The sequence below is a fragment of the Marmota marmota genome, unplaced genomic scaffold (assembly GCF_001458135.2).
Source record: "Marmota marmota marmota unplaced genomic scaffold, marMar, whole genome shotgun sequence".
Classification (NCBI taxonomy): domain Eukaryota; kingdom Metazoa; phylum Chordata; class Mammalia; order Rodentia; family Sciuridae; genus Marmota; species Marmota marmota.
The window spans coordinates 9,532,044-9,554,839 of record NW_026000075.1 but is presented as its reverse complement, the minus strand read 5'-3'; the positions used below and the strand labels follow the sequence as shown (position 1 = coordinate 9,554,839).

General features: G+C 35.1%; 1 pseudogene; it reads left to right on the top strand.

Moving 5' to 3' along the window:
• The first annotated feature begins 6,181 nt into the window (after positions 1-6,181).
• The window catches only part of LOC107149553, a 25,660-nt pseudogene continuing 9,045 nt past the window's right edge, over positions 6,182-22,796 (top strand).

Below are 22,796 nucleotides of genomic sequence, written 5' to 3'. Positions count from 1 at the left end.
ATTTCCTTCTTCTTTATGGCTAAATAAAACTACGCTGTTTATAATATATACCACATTTTCTTTATCCTTTCATCCACTGATGGGTCACCTAGGCTTGTTGCATAGTTTGGCCATTGTGAATTGTGCTGCTATGAATATGGGTATGCATGTATTGCTTTAGTACACTGACTTTAACTCTTTAGGATAAATACGAAGGAGTGGTATAGCTGAGTCATATGGTGGTTCCATTCCTAGTCTTTGAGGAATCTCCATACTGATTTCTATAGTGATATACTAACTTAAAATCCCACCAACAGTGTAAAATTATTCCATTTTTCTCCACATCGTCTCTAGCATTTATTATTGTTTGCATTCTTGATGACTGCCATTCTGAATTGAGTGAGCTAAAATCTCAGTGTAGTACAAAGCAGGGCTTTAAAAAGTAAATTTAATACTTTCTTATCCTCATTTAAAGGATAAACCTTTAAAAGACTTACCTGTTGGACTATTTGATGGTATCCATTAAGTATAGCTTTCAACTGCCAACTGCATAGTAATCTAAAATTTTAACAAAACAAAATGGTTTTATTCATTGTTCAGAATTAAAATAAGAAAATTTATTTGTATGTTAACACAAACATGCACATATGATCAAAAAAATGACATAAACATAATTCTGACAAGTTAATAAAATTTTACCACTTATACTGTTGAAAGTCTTGTCTTCAAATTGTCAGTATTAATTTTACTTCGAAATATAAATAACCACAATCAATAAATGACAGGCAAACAGTACATCTTTTTAACTTTAAATTACCCAAAGCAAAGTTTACTATTGCACTCAATTCTTAAAGGTAGGTTAAATAAAACCAAAGGTTTTGAGTACATCAAAATTGTATTTAAAAAAACATATACAGCACTATATTCTTATTCAACTTCCAGATTAATGTAACCAAAAGAATACATACTTTGAACTGTATAAGCAGTGATAAGTTAAAATTCATCTATCTACTAGGCTTACCTCGCCTGCAGGTAAGTAATTTCTCTAAGGAATTATATTAACTTGCCTTCAACTTTTAAATCCTGTAGGGACCCCATCTCCTTATACAGAGCAGTTTATTCAACTGTCTACGGATAACATCCTCTCCAAGTATGCACTGGATTCCTTGCTACTACCTTGGTCACTTCATTAATTATCTTTTTACCTGTGATAGCCTTAACTTACTCTCTGCAAGTTTTTCTCCTTAATGAATTAAGTATATAGCATCTTGAAAAAAAATCATAGCTCTTCCTTAAATGCACATGCCTTCCCTTTTCCTTAAAGTAGTTTATATTTTCCATTCCCTTTCTACCCACTCATCCAGTCAAAACCCCAACAACCCAGTTTCTTCGACTGCACAAATCTATTCATATCTAACCTCATCTTTGCAACACTCAGCATGGCTAACTATTCCTTCTTTCAATCCCTATTTAAAACCTACTGTTCAAATTTTCCTCTTTTTTTGCCAATCCTAGTCTTATAAATTCTATAAATCCCTCCCTTAAGATCCCATCACTGGCCTTCTCTTTTCACCCCACAGACACAGAAACTAGAAAATCTATTAATACTGACGGCTTCAACTTCTATGCCAACTGTGATTTTCACATATAACTTCACTCCAAATCTCTCACTCAGATTCCACACCAATATACTACTACTACTTACTAAATAGCTACTTCTGATGTTTTACACTCAATATATTCCTAAAAACAATCTCCCTTCCACTTTTCCATCTGTGATCTCTTCATAAGCTTAATAATCTGAGCCAAGAACTTGGAAAGTATCCTCTAATCTCTTTCCCTCTTACTGCCACTTCCAATCACAAAATCCTATCAAATCTACACATAAATATCTCTGGATTCCTCCACTCTACTCCAGAGATATTTAGGAGCAGAACTGAGATTTGTGACAATGCCTAAATACCTAGTCTCATCTTCTGACTAGTCGTCTGTACCACCTGTCCCTATTTATACATAATTTATAACAGAACTAAACTAGATTTTTGTCACATTATATTATTATATTACATATAAATACTCAGTCCAAAGTTTGGGGGGGGGATTTCTAATCCTTTTAAACTTCTATTCAGTTCTTATTAGGGAAGTATACACAATTATTGTTTACTGCTTTAAAAAAATGTATTACCTCTGAAAAGCACTTAAGTAGCAAGGAAATTACTTACAAATGCCACTGGTTTCAAACAATCAGAAATGTTTTAGGTTTATTGATAGGATTCATTAATAAACATATTAGACAAAACTCTAGTCACCAGAATCAGTTTAAACACACTTGCCTATTCCACCAAGATACAAGCATGTCACTAAACATCACATCACCTTGCATTCTTCACTTGTAAATCTTCAGGCAACACTATTCTAAGGTGGAAGTCTTTCCCCTATAGAGAAAATTTAAAAAAAAAAAAAATCACTCAGCAGGAATTTCGGGGGAAAGATGAGAGATTGAGAATTATGCTATTTGAGAACACCAGCTGAGGTTTTCGTGCGTGGAAGGTTCTCTGAAGGGGGAAGATAACATCACCCAGGGATTTAGTGTTTTGTTTCAGTTAATTTGCTCTGCCCTTACTCAACCTGAGTTGTTAAATATCATATACTTTAATATTTTATACAGCTCAATAAGTAGATACTAGGTTGGTATTTCTTTTTCAGATGGATCTGAGTTCTACCAATAGCAACTAGATAGTTCCTCTTATGTAGCATGTAGACTTTGAAACACTTGATTACTAAAATAATCATTTCTCTCTATAACTATTTATTTACATCTACTTTTAAATGAAGGCACTGTTGAATTATGATTGAAATATGGTTTTTAGGAGAAACTTCAAATATGGATTTTATATAATCTCCAAGTAGAAAAACCAATGCATATGTACAGGTACACACAACATGTCATATGCTTCTTTATGATATTATCCCTGGTCATTCTTTTACATAGCCTATAAAATGACTGTTGTATTTGTAATAGTAAATAAAACAGTTTCTTATTAAAGCCAAAGAGATAATTGCTCTTTCTTGCACAAACAAGGGAATTTCATAATTGAACTTGTTCTTAAAATCTCTTTATCAAGTTTGGCACAACTGGTACAGAAAATGCAAGCAATTGTGTTTTTTCCCCTATCCTTTGGAATAAGTTTAGTAATTATCTCTGGTTAAAGTGCAAAAGTAATTATCTGCTTGGCCATGTAAACAGATTGTATAAGGTTTGTCCCATCTTGAAGATACAGGGAAAAAAAATTAATGGGTAATTCTGATATTGTTGAGCAATTCGGGGGCTAAGGGTATAGGTTGAGGACTTCATTATTATATTTGGGATCTCCACCATTGTGTGGGTGCTTTTTGCACTCCCTCCAGGCAGAACTGTGCTTGGTCAGATAGCCATTAGCTTCTGTTCAGCAGCGAGTGAAGTTTAAGTTTACATTCCTTTTTGGCCTATTTTAGCATCTCTTTTCCATTTCCTGTACCAGCTCCGGCAACCTCATTTGGAACTATCATGACTAAGGTTTCGAAATTTATATTCCTTAGAACAGCAAACGTAGGATTTGAATTTTTCAAAAGAAAATTCAGGAAGAAAACAAAATGGAAATAAAAATAGACATGTTTTTAGAACATCCATTTCTAAACATTACCCAAAGTTTACTTTCTTCCTATTCTATGCCTCAACATAATTTGCTAGAAAATTCTTAGATTTTATTCTGAACTAGATTTGAATAGGTAGAGCTCTTACATTTGGAGAAGATATGCCAGACCCTTCTTTCCAGTTCTATCTCTGAATGTGCCTTCTCTGCACCAAAGGACACATTCTCTGACCCCAGACCTACATGTATTCTGTCTTCAAAGGCATTCAGGGCTTTTTGGTCCTATACTGCCCCCGTGACAAGTTTCCTCTACCAGGAATTAGGCAGCAGGCACTGCTGTGCTGTTAAACTGGTTCTCAGAAAAATAAATAAATAAGCAAGCAACACTGGATTGTGGTATTTGTCTATATATATATATATTCTATTCTGGCCACTTTCTAACTACCAACACAACGTTACTGCACCTGGAGTGGGTAAAGAGGTACCTAGTTAGCTCTCAGGACCTGCTAACCTAGATTCAACATATCATATATATCTGTCTTTACAGAAATCTGGTTTCAACCTTAGAGATTTGTATGGATTTTTGCCTCTAATCCATTTCTCGTTCCGAAGACAGTAGAATACCGATGTCCCAGCTCCAAGATAGTCAAAGAGAAATAGAGAATTCTTTCTACTTCAAGCCTTTTTCCTATTCATAGGGCAACATATTGGATGAGGCCCACCCACACCCTCACAGACACACCTGGAACGCTTTTTCATCAAATATCTGGGTACCACGTTAACCGGTCAAATTGACACATAAAATTGATCCTCATAAAGGATGACCTTGAGAATCAAATGCCTGTGATTTAACAGTGTTAAAATTACATTACACACATGAAAACATCACATCTGTGATATATCTCATATCAAATGAGAGTTTTAGGGTAGAGCAGACCCAGATGCAGACTCCACAAAAGGAATTGTCTTCAAGCACAAATAGGTTGAACACATTCAGATGTACAGGTACCATTTTATGTTGACTGTTTTCCAGATATACCTTTACATTGATAAGTGACAGGAGTACTGTGTACATTCTGTCACTGGGATATAAAGACACTTATACTGAAGAGAACAAGGTCAGGTCTCCAGGGGCCTCTCGGGTTCCCTGGATTTAGCAACACCTCCAGTTGCTAACTTTCTTTCCTATACTGTCTTGCATGCTCATTGGTATCCATATCTTTTTCCTTGGCTTATTCATTGGTTTACTTTGCATTATATTTTTTGGTATTCAATGAAGTAGGTATTTCAATGACTCTTGAGACTTTCTGAGGGAGAATCAATAATCATCTCTCACTCAACCACACTTAGTTGCATTTGGCTGTGACCTCCTGAAGAAAATGATTCTCTCTCTTTTTTAAACTATCCAATACCTTTAAGTAGGGGATAGAATGCTGGGCTTAGAGCTAACAAAAAAACTGGGACCCCTCTCAGTTTCTATGAGCTACTGTGCTATGGTGTATTATCTTATTCAAACCACTGAACTCTCAACCCATTATCTTTCAAGAGAAAATAAGAACAGTGAGCTTAAAGTTGGACTTGAAGATTAACATTCATTCTTTCTTCTTGTATCTCTGAGTGGCAACTCTCACTAGGGGGACTTTTGAAGAAAAATGAACAGGGAATTCAGGAGACTGAGCAGGAAGATTCCAAGCTCGAGGCCAGCTTTGGCAACTTAGTATGACCCTGTCTCAAAATAAAAAAGGAAACAGGACCGGGAATGTAGCTCAGTGGTACATCATCCCTGGGTTCAATCCCCAGTATTGCCAAAACAAATTAATAAATAAAATAAGGAATGGTGGAGATGCGGCTGGTTAGGAAATAGAAAGGGACTTTTGAGAGAATTCTTTATGGCAGTAATCCTCATAGCTAGGATTTAATAAGTGAAACTATAATATTGCCAGTTGAATATGAATTCCAAATGAACAGTGAATAATTGTACCTGTAAGTGTGTTCCATGGAATATTTAGGACACACTTATACTCAAAATTATTCAGTTTAGCTGAAATTAGAATTTAACTTGTTGTCCTATGTATTATGTGGCACTCTTACACCATGGAAAATAACCTGTTTTCTCTCAACAAGTTGGATTGGACAAGTAGGGCATCAGCTCAGAAAGACAGTCTGGGTCTTTTTTGTTACCAGTGCAGCATGGGGTGGGAAGGGTGTGACTTTCTTTTTTTTTGCTCAGGTTGTAATACCACTTCTCTGATTAAAGAAAAAGAAAAAAAAAAACCTGTGACTTCTTAGTACTGACATAAGAAGTCACCAGGCTAATCCATGAATAGACTTGAAAACTCTCCATGGAGTTAGAAATAGGAAATATCAGTTACCAGAAGAAGAAAAAGATGAAAGAAAGCTTTTTACCTATCAAAAAATTTGCTAAAATCATTCCAGGATTAGGTATTGAGTTAAATAACTTCATAGTTTGTATATTAAAGTGCTAAATAAAGAATTTTATTAATAGAATTCTGAAGTTTTCATAAGTAGCTAGTGTAGTGTTTATTTAGAGTAGTATTTTTAATATTATCTTGCTCTTCAGATGTTTTCAAAAATGATGATCATGGATTTGTACAGAAGATTATTGCTTTGCCCTCTTTTATTAATGCAATATATGTTTAGTAGATAGTCTATGAATTAGATAACATGAGCAATAATAATTCAGCATATTGTGACTGCTGAAATTCCCACTGTGAAGCCCCTAGCTGGTAGACTTTATTACTAACGGCAAAGCAAGAGGTATCCCAGCTCTGCCTGGGTATGACAGGGTCTTAAACCACATACAGGGGTCTATATTCCCTTCATCTGCTCCCTATGCTGAGAGATTGTCAAATGTTTGATTTAAAATGGAAATAATTATTCACCTAAGGTAGACACAATATTTTTCCTTTTCAGAATAAAGGATTTCCTTGGAAATGAAGGAAATGTATAAGGCATAAACACTTGTGCTACCAATGCCTGTGCTCATTTTCATTCATTCATTCAAAACCATTCACTTAGCACTTATTCTGGCCTTTCCATCCTGTTAGTGGGAGAAAAAAAATAAGTTAACAGAAAATCATGATGGAGTATATATGCTAATAAAACACAGGACACCCAGCACCAATGTGAAGGGCAGCTAGCCTGTGGCAGGAAACATGGAAGAGGGGTTTGTTGCAGGTGAAAACCTCTAAACCAGTACAGGAAAATAGCATGAGATTGCACAGAGGAAGAGGCAGGCTAAGCAGAAGACATGAGCAGTCTAGACAAAGGTATTGATATGAGCTCTAAGGACTGAGAAGAACAAGAACAGGGCATTTGTGGGGGATTTCAGGGATTCAGCTGGACAGGAACAGGGGGGTGAATTGAACCAGTCTTGGAAAGGAATGAGATGCATGGCTAAGTGGGAACCAAACTCAGTGGTCTGAAGTGTCATGCTCGGGTTAGAAACTCCTGAGTAACCTGGGAAGGTATTACAAGGAGATTTCATCTATAAAATGATTACTCCGGCTGCAATATGCTGTTCAGAAGATGGATCACTAAAAGGTGGGAGATAAGCAAGAAGCTTTTAACCATAATCTAGGAGAATGACAATGGCAGTGTGAATGAGGTGAGCAGGAGTGGGCCTGGGGAGAAGCAGACAGGTTCAAAGGATATTGAGAAGAGAGAATTATTCCGATTTTGTGTTTAGTGCAAAATGGTATAAAAAAATATTATCTACATACATAAATATCACTCAATTTGTACATAGACATACATTTCACCGGCTTGAAAAACTGGAGGAATTTGGGATGTCATTTCCTAAGCCAGAGAACCTGGAGAGAATAGATGGGTTTGCCACAAGTCAGATGAATATCTGATGAGTTATGCTTTTACCATATCAATTTTAGGACTCTTGCACATTCTAGTTGAAAAGTCTCATAGCAGTTGTTTATATGAGTCTTGAGTTTCAGCAGGGAAGTCTGGGCTATAATTCTGGAGGCTATCAGCAGAGAGACAGTAAATGAGTCTCAGAAGTGAATTAAATCATCCATGGAAAATATTTAACATGCTAGCAGAAGGAGGCTGAGGGTGGAGCCTCTAAACTCAGTCTTCAAGGGATTGTCAGAGCAGCTTGACTGGAGACCAAGAAACAGCATGGAAAAATCGGGCAGGGGAATCAGGAGAATCCAGACGGTGTTAGAGAAGACACCAAGAGGGAGAATTTTAGCAAAAAAGGGAGAGAAATCAAAAGTATCACATGAACTCAAATGATCCCGAGTAGGATTAGGAGGCATTAATTGCATTCCATAAAAGAAAATCATTGGTGACTTGGCAAGGACGGTTTTAGTAGTTAGGGGATAGAGTGGGATATAAGGATTGGGAAGTGTGTGGGAGGAGAGTAAGCAGGAGTAGAATAGGAAAGTTCAAGAAAGTTTATTTTAATAAGGGAGGTCAGGTGTTGAAAGGGACAGATTAGGAGATGAAGTAGGAGGCGTTAGGAGAGGGAGAACATTTGAAATAGCCAATTTCAGACTGGGAGAGAAGAGCTGTCTAGCGACACACAGAAGGTTTGCCAGGCAGTTGTGAGTGCCCATTGGATGTGAAAGCCATAACTTGGAATTGGAATCGATCGGAGCAGTCGTGTGATTTTCTCCATCAGAGCTCAGAAGCGCTTATGTGGAGGCTAAGAAAGCCGGCAGTGAAATTGATCCCAGGCGGCAGTGTACCAGGCAGTGTGAGGAATGGCCAAGGACTCCTGGCCAGAGAGGCTGATCAGAGGCCACACAGAGAATAGACACTTTACATCTTCAAATGAGGAGCTAGTGAGGATTAGTGAACATGGAGAATTCAGGATTGAGGATTTAGGAACATGAGGAATTGAGAACTGAGGATTGAGGAGCACAAAATTGAGGGACATGGAGAAGAGGAACTTCATATTTTAAAATAAGATGTCCAAATCAGAATTTTAGTTTGCAAAGACAAGCGTTTGCCAAGACTTTCTTATGAAGTTTATAAAGTTAGATATAGCTTCTAAACTGTCATAACTCATCATGTTGGAAACATTAGATGACTGTAGAAAATGTTGGAATATTACATGAAAACAAAAATTACCATAATGTCAAAGGGAATGTATTGTACATGAACATTTTTAGAAAGATATAGATGTGGCCTTTTCACAGTGAAGGGGTGTATATTATAAACAATAGAAAGAGATTTGTAAAATGTATATAAAATAACTATTGAAAGTCAGAAAAAATAATATAAATGTTCATATGTAATTCCTGAGTCCTTTATTATTTACAACCTTTAGTTGTGATCATAAATATTTGTTAGGACCTATAAAGTTGGACAAAAATAAGGTAACATATGGCACATGAAAACTAAATATCAAATATATTGACAATATCAATGTGATATTAATAGCATTCCATAATTGAAGCAGTTTCACTGAAGTCAAAATTATGCATACTCCAATTTAAAAGCAAGTGGTTTTGGAAATGCATTATGAGATAGAGACAAATTGCTGGGTCCTCTAGAGTCTTTATAAATACTATTATTAAATTTCTTTGTACAAGAATAGCACACGACTTGGTTGGAGTGTGTAATTGTTCTTATTAAAATGTTTTTAAAATGGTAATCAAAGAATATTAGAGGATCTGCAGTTTCTTAAATCTCAGAGCATCACCAGGACAAGCCTCTCAGACTGCAGACCATTTCATTTAATTTTCTGGCATATTGCAGAAAGAGTTGTTTTCACACATTTAGAATGTCTCCAGGACAAGAAAGTGAAAATACTCCTTGCTAGTCATTCAATCTATGAATGTAAATCTGGCTGAATTATATTTTACATCCAATTGCTATTTATACCTCTTGAAGTTCCATGTTTAAAAATGGCTACAGTTCATGTTAGGCAACTTTGTTTCATAAACGCCTTAATGGTTCTACTGTTGAACTCCTGTAAAGTCAATGATGTATCCAGAAATTATCTTGAAGAAATTTAGAAAAATAAAGTAGAAAGTAGATAAAGGGCATATGCTAGTGGCTGGTATCTTCCTCCATGAGTGGGGCTGTGAGAACATTGACTTTCCCTAATTATTTCCTATTGTGCTGTAACTACGTCTTCTGTTTCACACGATCCAGCGTCATGACAGCAAATTTTCTGGGGTGTGCTAAGGGGATGGGGACATTATCTTTTGGAGCCCACTGATAAAATTCTACCAGGAGAGAGGAAGATCTTACATTTGGCTGTAAATCTTCATTCTTATGTGTCTATATAGAGTGTGCATACAAAGCCATGGATACCTTCTCATTTGGTTGAGTTTGGAAAAGAGAGGAGGTAATTGAAGGGTAGAGGAAATTTATGTTATTGTTTTATAGAGAGATGAGATATGGGTAGACATGGATAAGAACTAATGAGGGAAAAACATGGAAAATGGAGGAGAGAGAAGATTTCATTTGTTCTATTTTATAGTTTTGCCTAGAATTAGTCCCTATCCTTTCATGGATTAGGAAAAATGGTGTAAAATTTTGCAAGCTGAACATGCATAATACTTACATATGCTTTGGAGTTTGCCAACTTGATATGTTTTAGGCTACACGACAACCTAAATTACAGAAAAGGATCTTGAAGTTCAAACTAAGAGACTTACCCAGGTCTCATAGTGCAGTGCATGGATTTGAACTCTTATTTTCTGATTTTTAGATCTTATACCCTTCGTACTATTTGGCAATGTCCTCTCAAAAGAAATATTTAGAGGACTCCGACTATAACACAAATTACAAACTTCAACCTAATTTAACCTAATTTCAAGTAATTCTACCTTGTCACTTTTAGTTTTTTTTCAACTCTTTAAATTGAAGGCTTCTAAATCTTGGGGTTAATGCCATCTTATTTAGTATAACTTTTTTTTTTTGTAAGTGCTTAGCTCAACTGGAGAGAATGCAAGAGATAACTTTTCAGTGAAACACTTAGAATTCAGGACAGCTTTTCAGTTGCACATAGGTTTTTCATTTTTTATTTTAAATAGAAGTTTTCTAGGGTGTAAAGCCCATGTTTTATTCTTAGCCTTGCCAGTGAGTCATTCTCTGCCCTTGGACACCTCACTTAACACACTGTAACCTAGTAAGGTTTTTGTTTTTCAAAACTAGATTATGTTTGGAAAGAGAAAATTTCATCTTCCCTTGTTGTGATGTTCCTCTGTTTTCTTTAAGTACTTGAGATCCTGGGTGTCCTGCTGTGACTTGTTCAAGCATAATTTGTGACAGAAATAAGATTGAAAGGTTTTTAGATTTAGTGTGAGGAGCTCTCCTACAGGCATCTTTACAGCTGAAGTATGGCTAACCTATCATTTTCTTCTCTATCGCCTCAGATTGGGTCATCCTACAGCAAGGTAACATGCAACTGTCTCCTGCTTGCATCTCTGTGAGGCTGTAACGCTGACTGGTTCAGCAAAGAGAATTTGACTGCCATTTTTTTTAAACTGAAATTTGCTTCCTAAGTGGAAATGGGATTAAACTCTGGTTTTCATTTTTGATATTTTAAAAATATTTTAGCATCCTCAACAGCTATTTTCCTACTCATGTTCTTGGTCCTTTGTGACTAGCCCCCTTTCTTTTCTCCCCTATCTTTAAGGATATCTGTACTACATAATTAAACAATCACAGTTGTGAAAAAGAAAATCATAAAGACTCATTAAATTCGGTTCTCCTAATGCTGCTTTACAATTCCATATGAATTTTGCAACAAAGTTATCCTTAATTTTTTTTAACTCAATGTGGCTTTTAATAGTTCTTGGTTTTGAAATAGATTTTGCAAATATTTGAATCCTCCATAAAAAACCTAATTTTGTTGGAATACTTAAAAGTTCCACTAATTGAGTGGTTATACCTCACATGCTTATGGGTTAAAATTAAGCTTTATTTCCGTGGAAGTCAATCTCTCAGATACTTTCCTGAGTGACATCTATATTTGAGGCACACTGTAAATGATGCAAATATTCTGGAAAACAAATTCCTGCTTCTGAGGTACTAAAATCTAGATGAATAAATATTACATTTTTTTATTAAATATTAGTGAAACTTGAAAGCTATATTCATGTAAGTGTTGTCACAGAACAGTGTGTGTTTAATTGTCAAATGAGGGTTTAGAGGAAATAAAGCATTATTCTATTAACTAGCAAATGGAAAAGGCCTAGATGGAAGAGATGTGGTTTGAATTAGATGTTGAGGAATGATTAGAGTATTTTTTTAGGAAGCTAGAAATAGGAAAATCCATGCAGGCATGTGAAATAACCTGAATCAAGACACAGAAGTGATGAGAAATGGATGTTGCTTTTGGGAGAGAAGATGCTTCTTAGGTTGGTCAAGTAGAATGGACTATGGAAATGAAGAAGTTAGAAATAGGGAGTCAAAGAAGATTTTATTATAGCAGAATCAAGAAAGGAAAAATGTTATTTATGAAGGAAATATAATTTAAAAGATATACAAGATAAACTGTATAGAAGAGATTCATGGAATCCTTGGTTCTGAGGAAGATGCAGTAGTTATGTAAGGAGGTAAAGGCACAAACAAAGCCAGAGAGGATGTGAACACATATTTATTTATCAAGATATTAAGATAAAGAGTACAATATAGCAAGGTTTTCTGAATATATCAGTTAAGGAAAATAATAATGACTCAAAGGGAAATCTGACTATAATAGTGGCAAGTGATTTATTTAAACATCAAATTGACTCTTTTAAAAATTATTAATTTTTGTTGTTGTGGTAGGCAGCATATAAAGTGGTCCTCAGTGACCTCTTGCCTTCTAGCCTTGTGGTAACACTTTCTCCTTGAGCGAGAGCTGGACTTAATGACTCTCTTCTAATGAATAGGCTATGACAAAAGCGATGGAATATCAATTTCCAGAAAAGGTTTCAAAAAAAACCATGGGTTCCATCTCATCCTCTCTTGCTGGTTTCCTCCGAGGGAAGCCAGCTGTCATATTATGAAGCCCATGTGGCAAGGAACTGAGGACTCTGACGATAGCCAACCAGAGTCTTCACTTAGTGAGTGAATTTGGAAGTGTTCCCTCCTCCAACCGAAGCTCCAACTAACATCTTGTTATGGACCCTGTGCTAGAGGCACCCAGCTCAGCCACCCTGGGGTCCTTGATCACAGACACTGCAGTTGGTGACTAATACATATCTCTGCTAGTTAGGCTTTTGCTTTTATTTTCCTTGGTTAAATCTAAAGATTCATGGACTATATTAAGCTTCTGCTTCACTGGTTTGTCAATGTTAGCAGTGCTTGCCTGTTGACAGGGTACAATGAAGGAGTTAGCGCCTTGTATATTCTTTTATTTTTCCTTGTCTCCTCCAATTCTCAGTTGCTCATTAGCACATTACTGTATTTTTACAGTTGAGGGTATTATTATTTAACTTTTCTTCGATTACTATATTGTAGGCATTCCATGCTGTGTTTATACGTGGCCTCTAGACACAATGGTCAGAATATAAAAACTGATTATTATGTAAACATTCATTGCAAAACAGAAGTGTGTCTCAACCATTTAAAAGCAGATGATATGCTTCTTCACAAAATCTGTTGTACTCAAAAAGAAACACAGTTAACAAATGAATAGAAGTGGGGAGAGGGAATACAAGGGTACATACTGTACATTATAATTACTTCTCTTTGTTCATTTGAAGGTTTACTTTTTGTTTTTAACATTTGAATATCTCTTGAGTTTGGGTTGTGTCTTATAATTGTGGCTGTCCAGGTAGTGGTAATGATCTTGTAGTTAGCGCCTGCTCATGTGAAAAGTTGATCATGGTTGCTCATAAAACCGTCATTTTAACTGAGTGATGTTATTAGGACTAAGTGGCATTATTAGGACTATGTACATTGAGTTTAATTGCCTTTTGAAATATCATCAAGAAGAGTACACTATGATTCAGCAATAATACAAAGAACTCTTTTATACAGAGACAGGAAACCAGCAGGGTGACATGTGCTAAAAACTATATATAAGTAAATCTAGAAAAATTATTGCAATGTATGTACAATACAAATTCCAAAAGAAAACAGTGTCATACTTTAATTAGGATCATTTTTCCCTCAGCAGTTTTAAAATAGTAATATACCATGTGGTAGATTTTTAATGTCAATGAAATAAGTTTTTTAAAACATTTTATAATCTGTTTTAATTTTTCATTAAGATCTTTCAGTGTCCCCATTTCATAATTTTTTTTTAAAACCAGGAATTCTTTTTCTTCTGGATTTCTGTGCAGAACCTTCTAACAGCCTGATCTAATTTGCTTTGCAGGACTCCACGGCAGAAGCAGCAGATGTTCCACCCCTCCCATCCCCGTATCTAGCGCCCCTTTCAAAGAGTAACAGAAGTTTTGGCTGGACAGAGTTCCAGGCTCCCTTGCTGTTATGTAACAGAACGTGACTAGGTTCTGCCCACGTGGCAAACACAATTTCTGGCTTGTGCATCTAGAATAACATGAACTTTTCCCACCTCTCTCTTCCCACCTCACATCTTCTTTCTTTGTCTCTTCCCTGGCGCTAGGGTGTGGATGTGGTGGGGAGCCACCTTTAACAGTGTGCCAGAGGACAAAACACAGGTGCTGCAAAATAAGATGAATGGAGAAAGCCCTAGCATCAGTGGGTGATCCTATCAGAAACTGGGTCAACTATGATTACTGATTTATGAGAAAAAAATTGATTTTTTTTTGTCAATGTATTTCAAGGGACAATAGGATTTGTTCTTTTAGCATATGGTAAGTTCACTGAAATTTGAAAGAATTACCTTAACAAACAGATGTAATATACCAAAGCTTAACTTCACCTTCTAAATAATTTTCCCTGGCAATAAAGTTATTGAGAGTCAATCCAAAAATTACATCAACTTGTAAATATTATTAGACTCTAATTTGCATATGAGGAAAAATAACACAAAAATAATTATGGCATACATGAATATAAAGGCCTGAAAGAAGCAGGAAAACACATATATTAGTTAAGAAAAATTCAGTATAAATGGTAAAAGAACCCCTGGGAACTCAGAGACTTAAAAAATATCTAATTTCCTTCTCATGTTATAATATACTGTGTGCCAGAGGAATAAGGGCTCTTCCTTTCTGAGTCCTCACAGTCCCAAGAGCAGGGAAAAAGGGAGTGAAGATCATAAATGGAAAGTTTTATTGGAAATGTGACTCATTACTTCCACTTCTGTTACTTTGATCAGAAGTTAGAACATGGTGCTCCAAAACCAGATCAGAAGAAACTACATTAAGGATCCAAAATATGGAATTGGTTACAAGAAATTTAATATGGGATATGAATTATAAACGTGATTAAAAGAGCTGAGAAGCCAAACAGAGGACATTTAGTCACCTCTGATTAGCCATAGTGGGAAACTGTTCTCTTTTCTCCTGGAGTAGGCAGGGGTATCAGAATCTTAGTCATGTTGCCTACTGGAAGCTGAAATCATGATGGGGCTGTTTGGTGGGAGCTAGAGCTATGCAGGGGATACAGCAACTGGTAAATATCATCCCGGTCTTTCTCTTCTTCTCATCTCCTAATACTCTACCAGTATCTCTCATTTACCAAGCCCAGCTTGAAGTCACAAAACAAACCTGGGAAAGACAAGCTGCAGAAGTCAGTGCCCCACAATGCAAATCAGACAGGGAAAGGGGAGGATCTGGGAGCAAATAGTTCACAGATGATCAACTCGATCCAACTCCCTGTGAGAAAGACTAGAAAATAGTGTGTAAGCCCAGAAGGGAATATTGATGATGATGATGAGCCAGGCACACCCTGATGAAGGGGCGAGATTAAGAGCTTATAAAGTCAAATGGAAAATCCTTATTAAAAGGTTGCAAATAACTACTCAAATAACTCAAATTAAAAGGTTGCAAATAACTACTTGCAATTTCTATAAGTCAGTTTCTTAGTATTAGCCTAGCTTCTTTGGACTATCCAAATCTGCAGAATTTAATATCTTTTGCTCTTTAAACAAATTTGACAGAGTTTTAAGTGTATTTTAATAGGCTTAGGAATGTTGTAAAAAATACTGGGAGCTATTAAAAAAGTTTTCCATTTTAGTGAATTAACTGCATTAAGGTGTAATTTGTAATGAACGAAGCAAGAGAAGTCTGGGAATATTAATTTCTGTTATCTTGAAACACTTTAGTGTCTTACATTCTGAACTCTAGAGCTGAAGTATTTTTAGTTGTTTACACCCAGTTCATGAAGAGGCTTCTCTTAATATTTGTTAGAGAACTTAACAAGAGGAACTCCACCTGGATATTCAATCACAACAATTTTTAAATATGCCAATGGCAGACTCTATGTTCTTCCTTCCCCTGACTATTGCTTTCTTTGACTCTTTGTCACTCCCATTTGACTTTTCCACTTCATCTGTACAGACAATCACAGCATGTTTATTTAATAATTATCGACTTCAGTACTGATTTGCAAGAAGAGATTGTTTCTAGTTAGAAGACCAGAGGGCTATTGCAATAAACTCATCACTATAAAGAGAAAAATTAATCTGGTTCTAAAAAAGCAAGGAATTAGACTAGCAATAATCAACTGGAACACAAATAATAATAATGGATGCTTTAAATGTTGAATTTTCTAAATTACCAATACATATTAATATTGTGAATCTGGGGTAGGCATATTAGAAGACCTATCCCCAGGTAGAAATAGCCATTAAGAAGTAATCATTAAAATAAGAGTTCTTTTTTATCATAAACACATTAAGTTGATTCCATATACCTGAAATAATTTCAAAATTATTCATTATTTTAGGAAACTCAGATGCTTTCTCCCCAAACCCCAATTTGCAAATGAATACTTTTTGAAAATAAGAATGCATTCCTGTGAACTTTCAGCAAATCTCACCAAGTACACTCAAAGCACCTAGCAAATAGTAATTTATTTTCACTCTCGTGTTCTCTGTGTCATTTGAAGCCAGAAGATGCCATGGTGGTTTTAATACTTCACTCCTGACTCCTTGATTTACGTCATAAATATTCATCTCCTCATTTTATAGCTTCAGAGTCCAGATCAAGCAAGGACACAGTAACAAAAAGTTTCATCTCACCATGATCACTTGTTGATTGGTAGTGGCTGTCACAGGGTCTGTGGTGAGAAAGACTCTGAGGCCATGCGTGGCTCAGCAGGATGAAGTATGATGATGAATGCTAACGTCTTCCATAAACACAGGGAGGGAAGAACTTTATCAATTAAACTTCAATATGTGAGCTATCTGAACCTCTGGTGTAAACAGAAAATAAGAGCAAGTTGGAACAAACTTTTATAAGGTCTTTAGTGGGTAGTATTATGAATACAAATCATTCTCAAATTATTTAAGAAGTATTTATTAAACATGAGGACAACAGAGTTTTCCCTACTGTTCTAGTTGGTTTTAGTGGTTTTTCTTTTTTCCCTTATGGTTTTGCAAATGACTTTAGGTGAGACAGGATGATTTTCTAGTTTTAGGGGATTGAATGGGGTCATGAGTGTGCGATGCATGTGTATTTGGTGGTAGGGCTGATAAAGAATATATCACATGGTTACTTTGTATGTTCTCTCCTTTGTCTCTCAGTTATGAAGGATCAATCAGCAGAGTATTCAAATCAAAATTGTGTTTCCACATTTTACAGAGTTATATATGGTGAAAAAGGAAATGGACATAATGGATAAAACGAAAGTTTAAAATTTGCTGACAAATATGTGGTTTTCAAATCTTCTGAGAATAGGAAATATTTTTGACAGCAACTGTTTTAATGTGGGGACTGCTCTTACCTATTTTATAGTAAAGACATTTCTAGAATATTCAAATTGAAATGTTTATATTCATTGGTCAAATTACTTTCTCTTTATTCTGTAAGGACTACAATTTCCCATCAAAAATAATAATGTTCCTGGAGAAAACAAGAACATCTTTTTCTTTTTTTCTGTTGTTACAATTATGATGTAATCAAAAGCATGTATTTTGTGTTCGTTGCAATTATTTTTGACAAGTGTGTTTACCATTGTAGCCACCACTCTGAGCAAAATGCAGAATATTTTCATTATATTCAGACAGTTTCTGCATGTCTTTCCCCAATCAATAACAGCTCTCATTGTCCTTTCCCTGAGTCAACACTTTTGATTTCATTATATGTCCTTAGTTTTTCTTTTCTGGTACTTCTTATAAACACAAATATTTAGTGTATATTTGAGTGTCTGGCTTCTTTTGCCCAACGTAATGACTGTAAGTTTCAACCATGTTAGTTGGGCACAGTAGCAAATGCCTGGGCAGCTTACTGACACCCTCAGCAATTTAGAGACCCTCTCAAAATAAAAAAATGAAAAGGACTAGGGATGCAACTCAATGGGTTCAATCCCCAAAGCGGGGGGAAAAGTTCATTTATGTTGTTATGTATATAATAATATACTACTACTTATTATATAAATATACAAGTTTTTGATTATTTATTTTCTTTTTGATAGACATTTGGATTATTTTCAGTTTTTCCAGTTTTAGTTATGATGGACAAGGTGGACATGATCTTTCTTATAGAAATCTTTTGGTGAATATATGTTTTCATTTCTTGGAGGTAAATATTTGGAATTGAAACTTTTGGAAAAAAATACATATATATATATATTATGAAACATGTGAAACAGCTCCCCAAAGTGATTATATCATTTCACATACCCATCAATAAAGAATGAGTCTCAGTTGCTTCCCATATATGAGAACATTTACTGATGTCACTTCTTAAAATGAGCCATTGTGGAATTTGTTAAATAGAATCCCTCTGAATGGTTTTAATTTGAATTTGCCTAATGTACAGTGATTTAATGTACTCTGATATATATAAAAATAAATATATCAAACATATAAAAGATATATATGTATTTATTTAAATATATACATTTAACTACTCTGATATATATATATCTCACACATATGCCACACATTTATTTTATTTTTAAAAAGTATCTGCTTAAGCTTTTTCTTTTGCTCATTTAAAAATTTTGGTGTCTCTTTTTTTTTTTCTTTTGGGGGAGGACTGGGGATTGAACTCAGGGGCACGCTACCACTAAGCCATATCCCCAGACCTATTTTGTATTTTACTTAGAAACAGGGTCTCACTGAGTTGCTTAGTGCCTCGTTGTTGCTGAGACTGGCTTTGAACTCATGATCCTCCTGTCTCAGCCCCCCCAGGCTACTGGGATTATAGGTGTGTGCTACTGCGCCCAACTCTCAACTTTTTAAATTTAAAAAAAAAAAATTTTAATTTATTTTCATTTTCTCATTGAATTGTTTTGGAGTCTTGGTAGAAAATCAATTGATTCTGTATTTGTGGGTTAGTTTCTGGACTCTCGTCATTTTTTTGTTCTATGTGCCCATTCTTGATCCAACACCACACCTCACTCTTGATTATTTTAGTTTATTGGTGAGTCTTGACTTTTGGTATTTTCAGTTCTCCAAATTTGTCCTCTACCCAGATTGTTTGGGGTATATATAAATCTTCTATGTTTCCATATATACTTGGAATAAGCTTGTTAATTTTTAAACAAAAGCCTGCTATACACCATGTTGGAGGATGGTGTTGAATGTATAAAGGAGAATTTGAGAAGACTTGACATCTTAAAAATATTGTCTCTTAATGCAGGAACATGCTATATCTTTCCATTTATTTGAATGTTCTCTGCTTTCTTTCAAAAATGTTGTGCAGTTTTTATCCTAGATACTTCTTGTGTTTTTCATTAGATATATTAGATAGTTTTCCAGATACTTAATGTTATTGATGTGATTATAAAATTAATTTTCTAAATTCAACTTATAATATTTTTTTGCTAACATAAAAAAAGATTTTCACATATACGCCTGGTAACAGGTAACTTTGCTAAATTAACTTATTATTTCTAGGTTTTCTTCTTGTAGAATCCATAGTTTTCTGTGTGAATAACCATATCTTCTACAACTTATTAGTTGTCTAAAATTTATGTTATTTATGTTTTCTTTGCCTAACTGCCTTGACAAGGTACTCCCACTGTAATATTGAATAGAAATGACACAGGTGGATATGCTTGTCTTATTCTCACACTTAGAAGAAAATGATAAATATTTCACCATTTATTAGGATGTCAGCTATACAGCTGTAGATTCTTGTATTTTTTTGTTTCTTTTCTTTTCTTTGAAGAAAAGCACTTAACTTGAAGATTTCTTCTTTGTTTACTAAAAGCTTTTATCACGAAGATATGAAAATTTTTGTCAAATATTTTTTTCTTTGTTGAGGTGATTTTATAGCATTTATCTTCATTATGTTAATATAGTATGTTTTAGAGATTGATTTTTCAGATGTCATACCAACTATTCATTCCTGTAGTAAAACCTTCTTAGTCACGATACTTTATCCCTTTCTTTGCTCTAAAGTATTCTCTTTTATATACTACTGGGTTTGATTTTCTAATATTTCTTAAGAATTTATGCATTTATATTCATGAAGAATATCAGTTATCTACTATGAAACAAATTGTGCAAAATTTGTATTATTTCTTGAAAGTGTGGTAAATCCTCACAGGAACCTGGAGCATGGAGCAAAGAGCATGGAAATTGAATAAAGAGAAAAATTTTGATAACAAATGCAATTTCTTGAAAAAAAATTAACATTGTTTTATTATGTAGTTATTCTTGGCAAATTGTACTTTATTTGGGATTGTTTTAACAAGTTGTTGAATTAATTGACATAAACTTGGTTAAAATATTTCCATGTTACCTTGTTATTGACTATGGTGATGCACCCTTCTTTATTTCTCATATTTACGAGTGTTTCCTAAGAACTAACTTTCTTTTTTCAGGCAGTAAATTGTGTCTTTTAAAAACTTTTTTCCCCATGGGTTTGGTTGTTTTGTTTTTGTGGTAGGATATATATATATATATAACGTAATATTTATCTTTCTTTTTCATCGTACACAAATGGAGCACAACTTTTAATTTCTATGGTTGTACACAATGTAGTGTTGTACCATATGTGCAGTCATATATATACCTAGAGTAATGATGTCCATCTCATTCCACCACCTTTCCTGCCCCCATTCCCCTTCCCCTTCCCATCCTCCCCTTTGCCCAATCAAATTTTCTCCATTTTTCCATGCCCCCCTCCAGTATGAATCAGCATCTACTTATCAGAGAGAACATTCAGCCTTTGGATTTTGGGGACTGGCTTACTTTGCTTAGCATGATGTTCTCCAACTCCATCCATTTACCTGCAAATGCCATAATTTTATTCTCTTTTAATGCTGAGTGATATTCCATTGTGTATACACACCACAGTTTTTTCATCCATTCATCTATTGAGGGGCATCTAGGTTGCTTCCACAGTTTAGCTATTGTGAATTGAACTGCTATAAACATTGACGTGGCTGTGTTACTATAGTATGCTGATTTTAAGTCCTTTGGGTATAGACTGAGGAGTGGGATAGCTGGATCAATTGGTGGTTCCATTCTTAATTAATGACAATAGAGTGTATTTTGACATATTATACATACATGGAGTATAACTTATTCTAATTAGGATCCCATTCTTGTGGTTGTATATGATGTGGAGTTTCACTAGTCATGTATTCATATTTGAACATAGGAAAGTTATGTCCAATTATTCTACTGTCTTTCCTATTCCCATCCCCCTTCCTTACCTTCATTCCCCTATGTCTTGAACTTCTATTCTTCCTCCCCTGCCCTTATTATGTGTTAGCATCCACATATCAAAGAGAACATTTGGCCTTTGGTTTGGGGGGACTGACTTATTTCACTTAGCATGATAGTCTCTATTTATATCCATTTACCAGCAAATGTAATAATTTCATTCTTCTTTATGACTGAGTAGTTCCATTGTGTATCCTAAAGCACAAGAAGTAAAATAAAAAATCAATAAATGAGATGGTATCAAACTACAAACTTCTTCACATCAAAGCAAATAATCAAGAATGTGAAGAGAGAGCCTACAGAGTGAGAGAAAATGTTTGCTTCCTGCACCTCAGATAGAGTATTAATCTCCAGATATACAAAGAACTCAAAACACTTAACACCAACAAAACAAAACCAAAACCAAATAACCAATCAAAAAAATGGAAAAAGGAACTGAATAGGCACTTCATAGAAGAAACATGGTCAACAAATATATGAAAAAAGGTTCAACATCTCTAGCAATTAGAGAAATGAAAATTAAAACTACATTGAGATTTCATCTCAATCCAGTCAGAATGGCACTTATTAAGAATACAAAAGTAACAATAAATGTTGCCAAGGATGTGAGGAAAAGGTACACTTATACATTGTTGGCGGGACTGCAAATTACTGGAACCATTCTGGAAAGCAGTATGGAAATTCCTCAGGAAAATTAGAATGGAACTACTGCTTGTCACAATTATCCCACTCCTTAGTACACACCTACAGGACTTTAAATCAGTATTCTACAGTGACACAGCCACATCAATGTTTATAGCAGCTCAATTCACAATGGCAAAGCAATGAACCAACCGAGGTGTCCTTCAACAGAAGAATGAACTAACTTGTTTTTTTAAATTTTTATTGTTGGTTGTTCAAAACATTACATAGTTCTTGACATATCATATTTCACACTTTGATTCAAGTGGGGTATCAACTCCCATTTTTACCCCGTATACAGATTGCAGAATCACATCGGTTACACATCCACAATTTACATATTGCCATACTAGTGTCTGTTGTATTCTGCTGCCTTTCCTATCCTCTACTATCCCCCCTCCCATCCCCTCCCCTCTCCTCCCATCTTCTCTCTCTACCCCCTCTACTGTCATTCATTTCTCCCCCTTGTTTTTTTTCCCTTTCCCCTCACTTCCTCTTGTATGTAATTTTGTATAACCCTGAGGGTCTCCTTCCATTTCCATGCAATTTCCCTTCTCTCTCCCTTTCCTTCCCACCTCTCATCCCTATTTAATGTTAATCTTCTTGTCATGCTCTTCCTCCGTACTCTGTTCTTAGTTACTCTCCTTATATCAAAGAAGTCATTTGGCATTTGTTTTTTAGGGATTGGCTAGCTTCACTTAGCATAATCTGCTCTAATGCCATCCATTTCCCTGCAAATTCTATGATTTTGTCATTTTTTAATGCAGAGTAATACTCCATTGTGTATAAATGCCACATTTTTT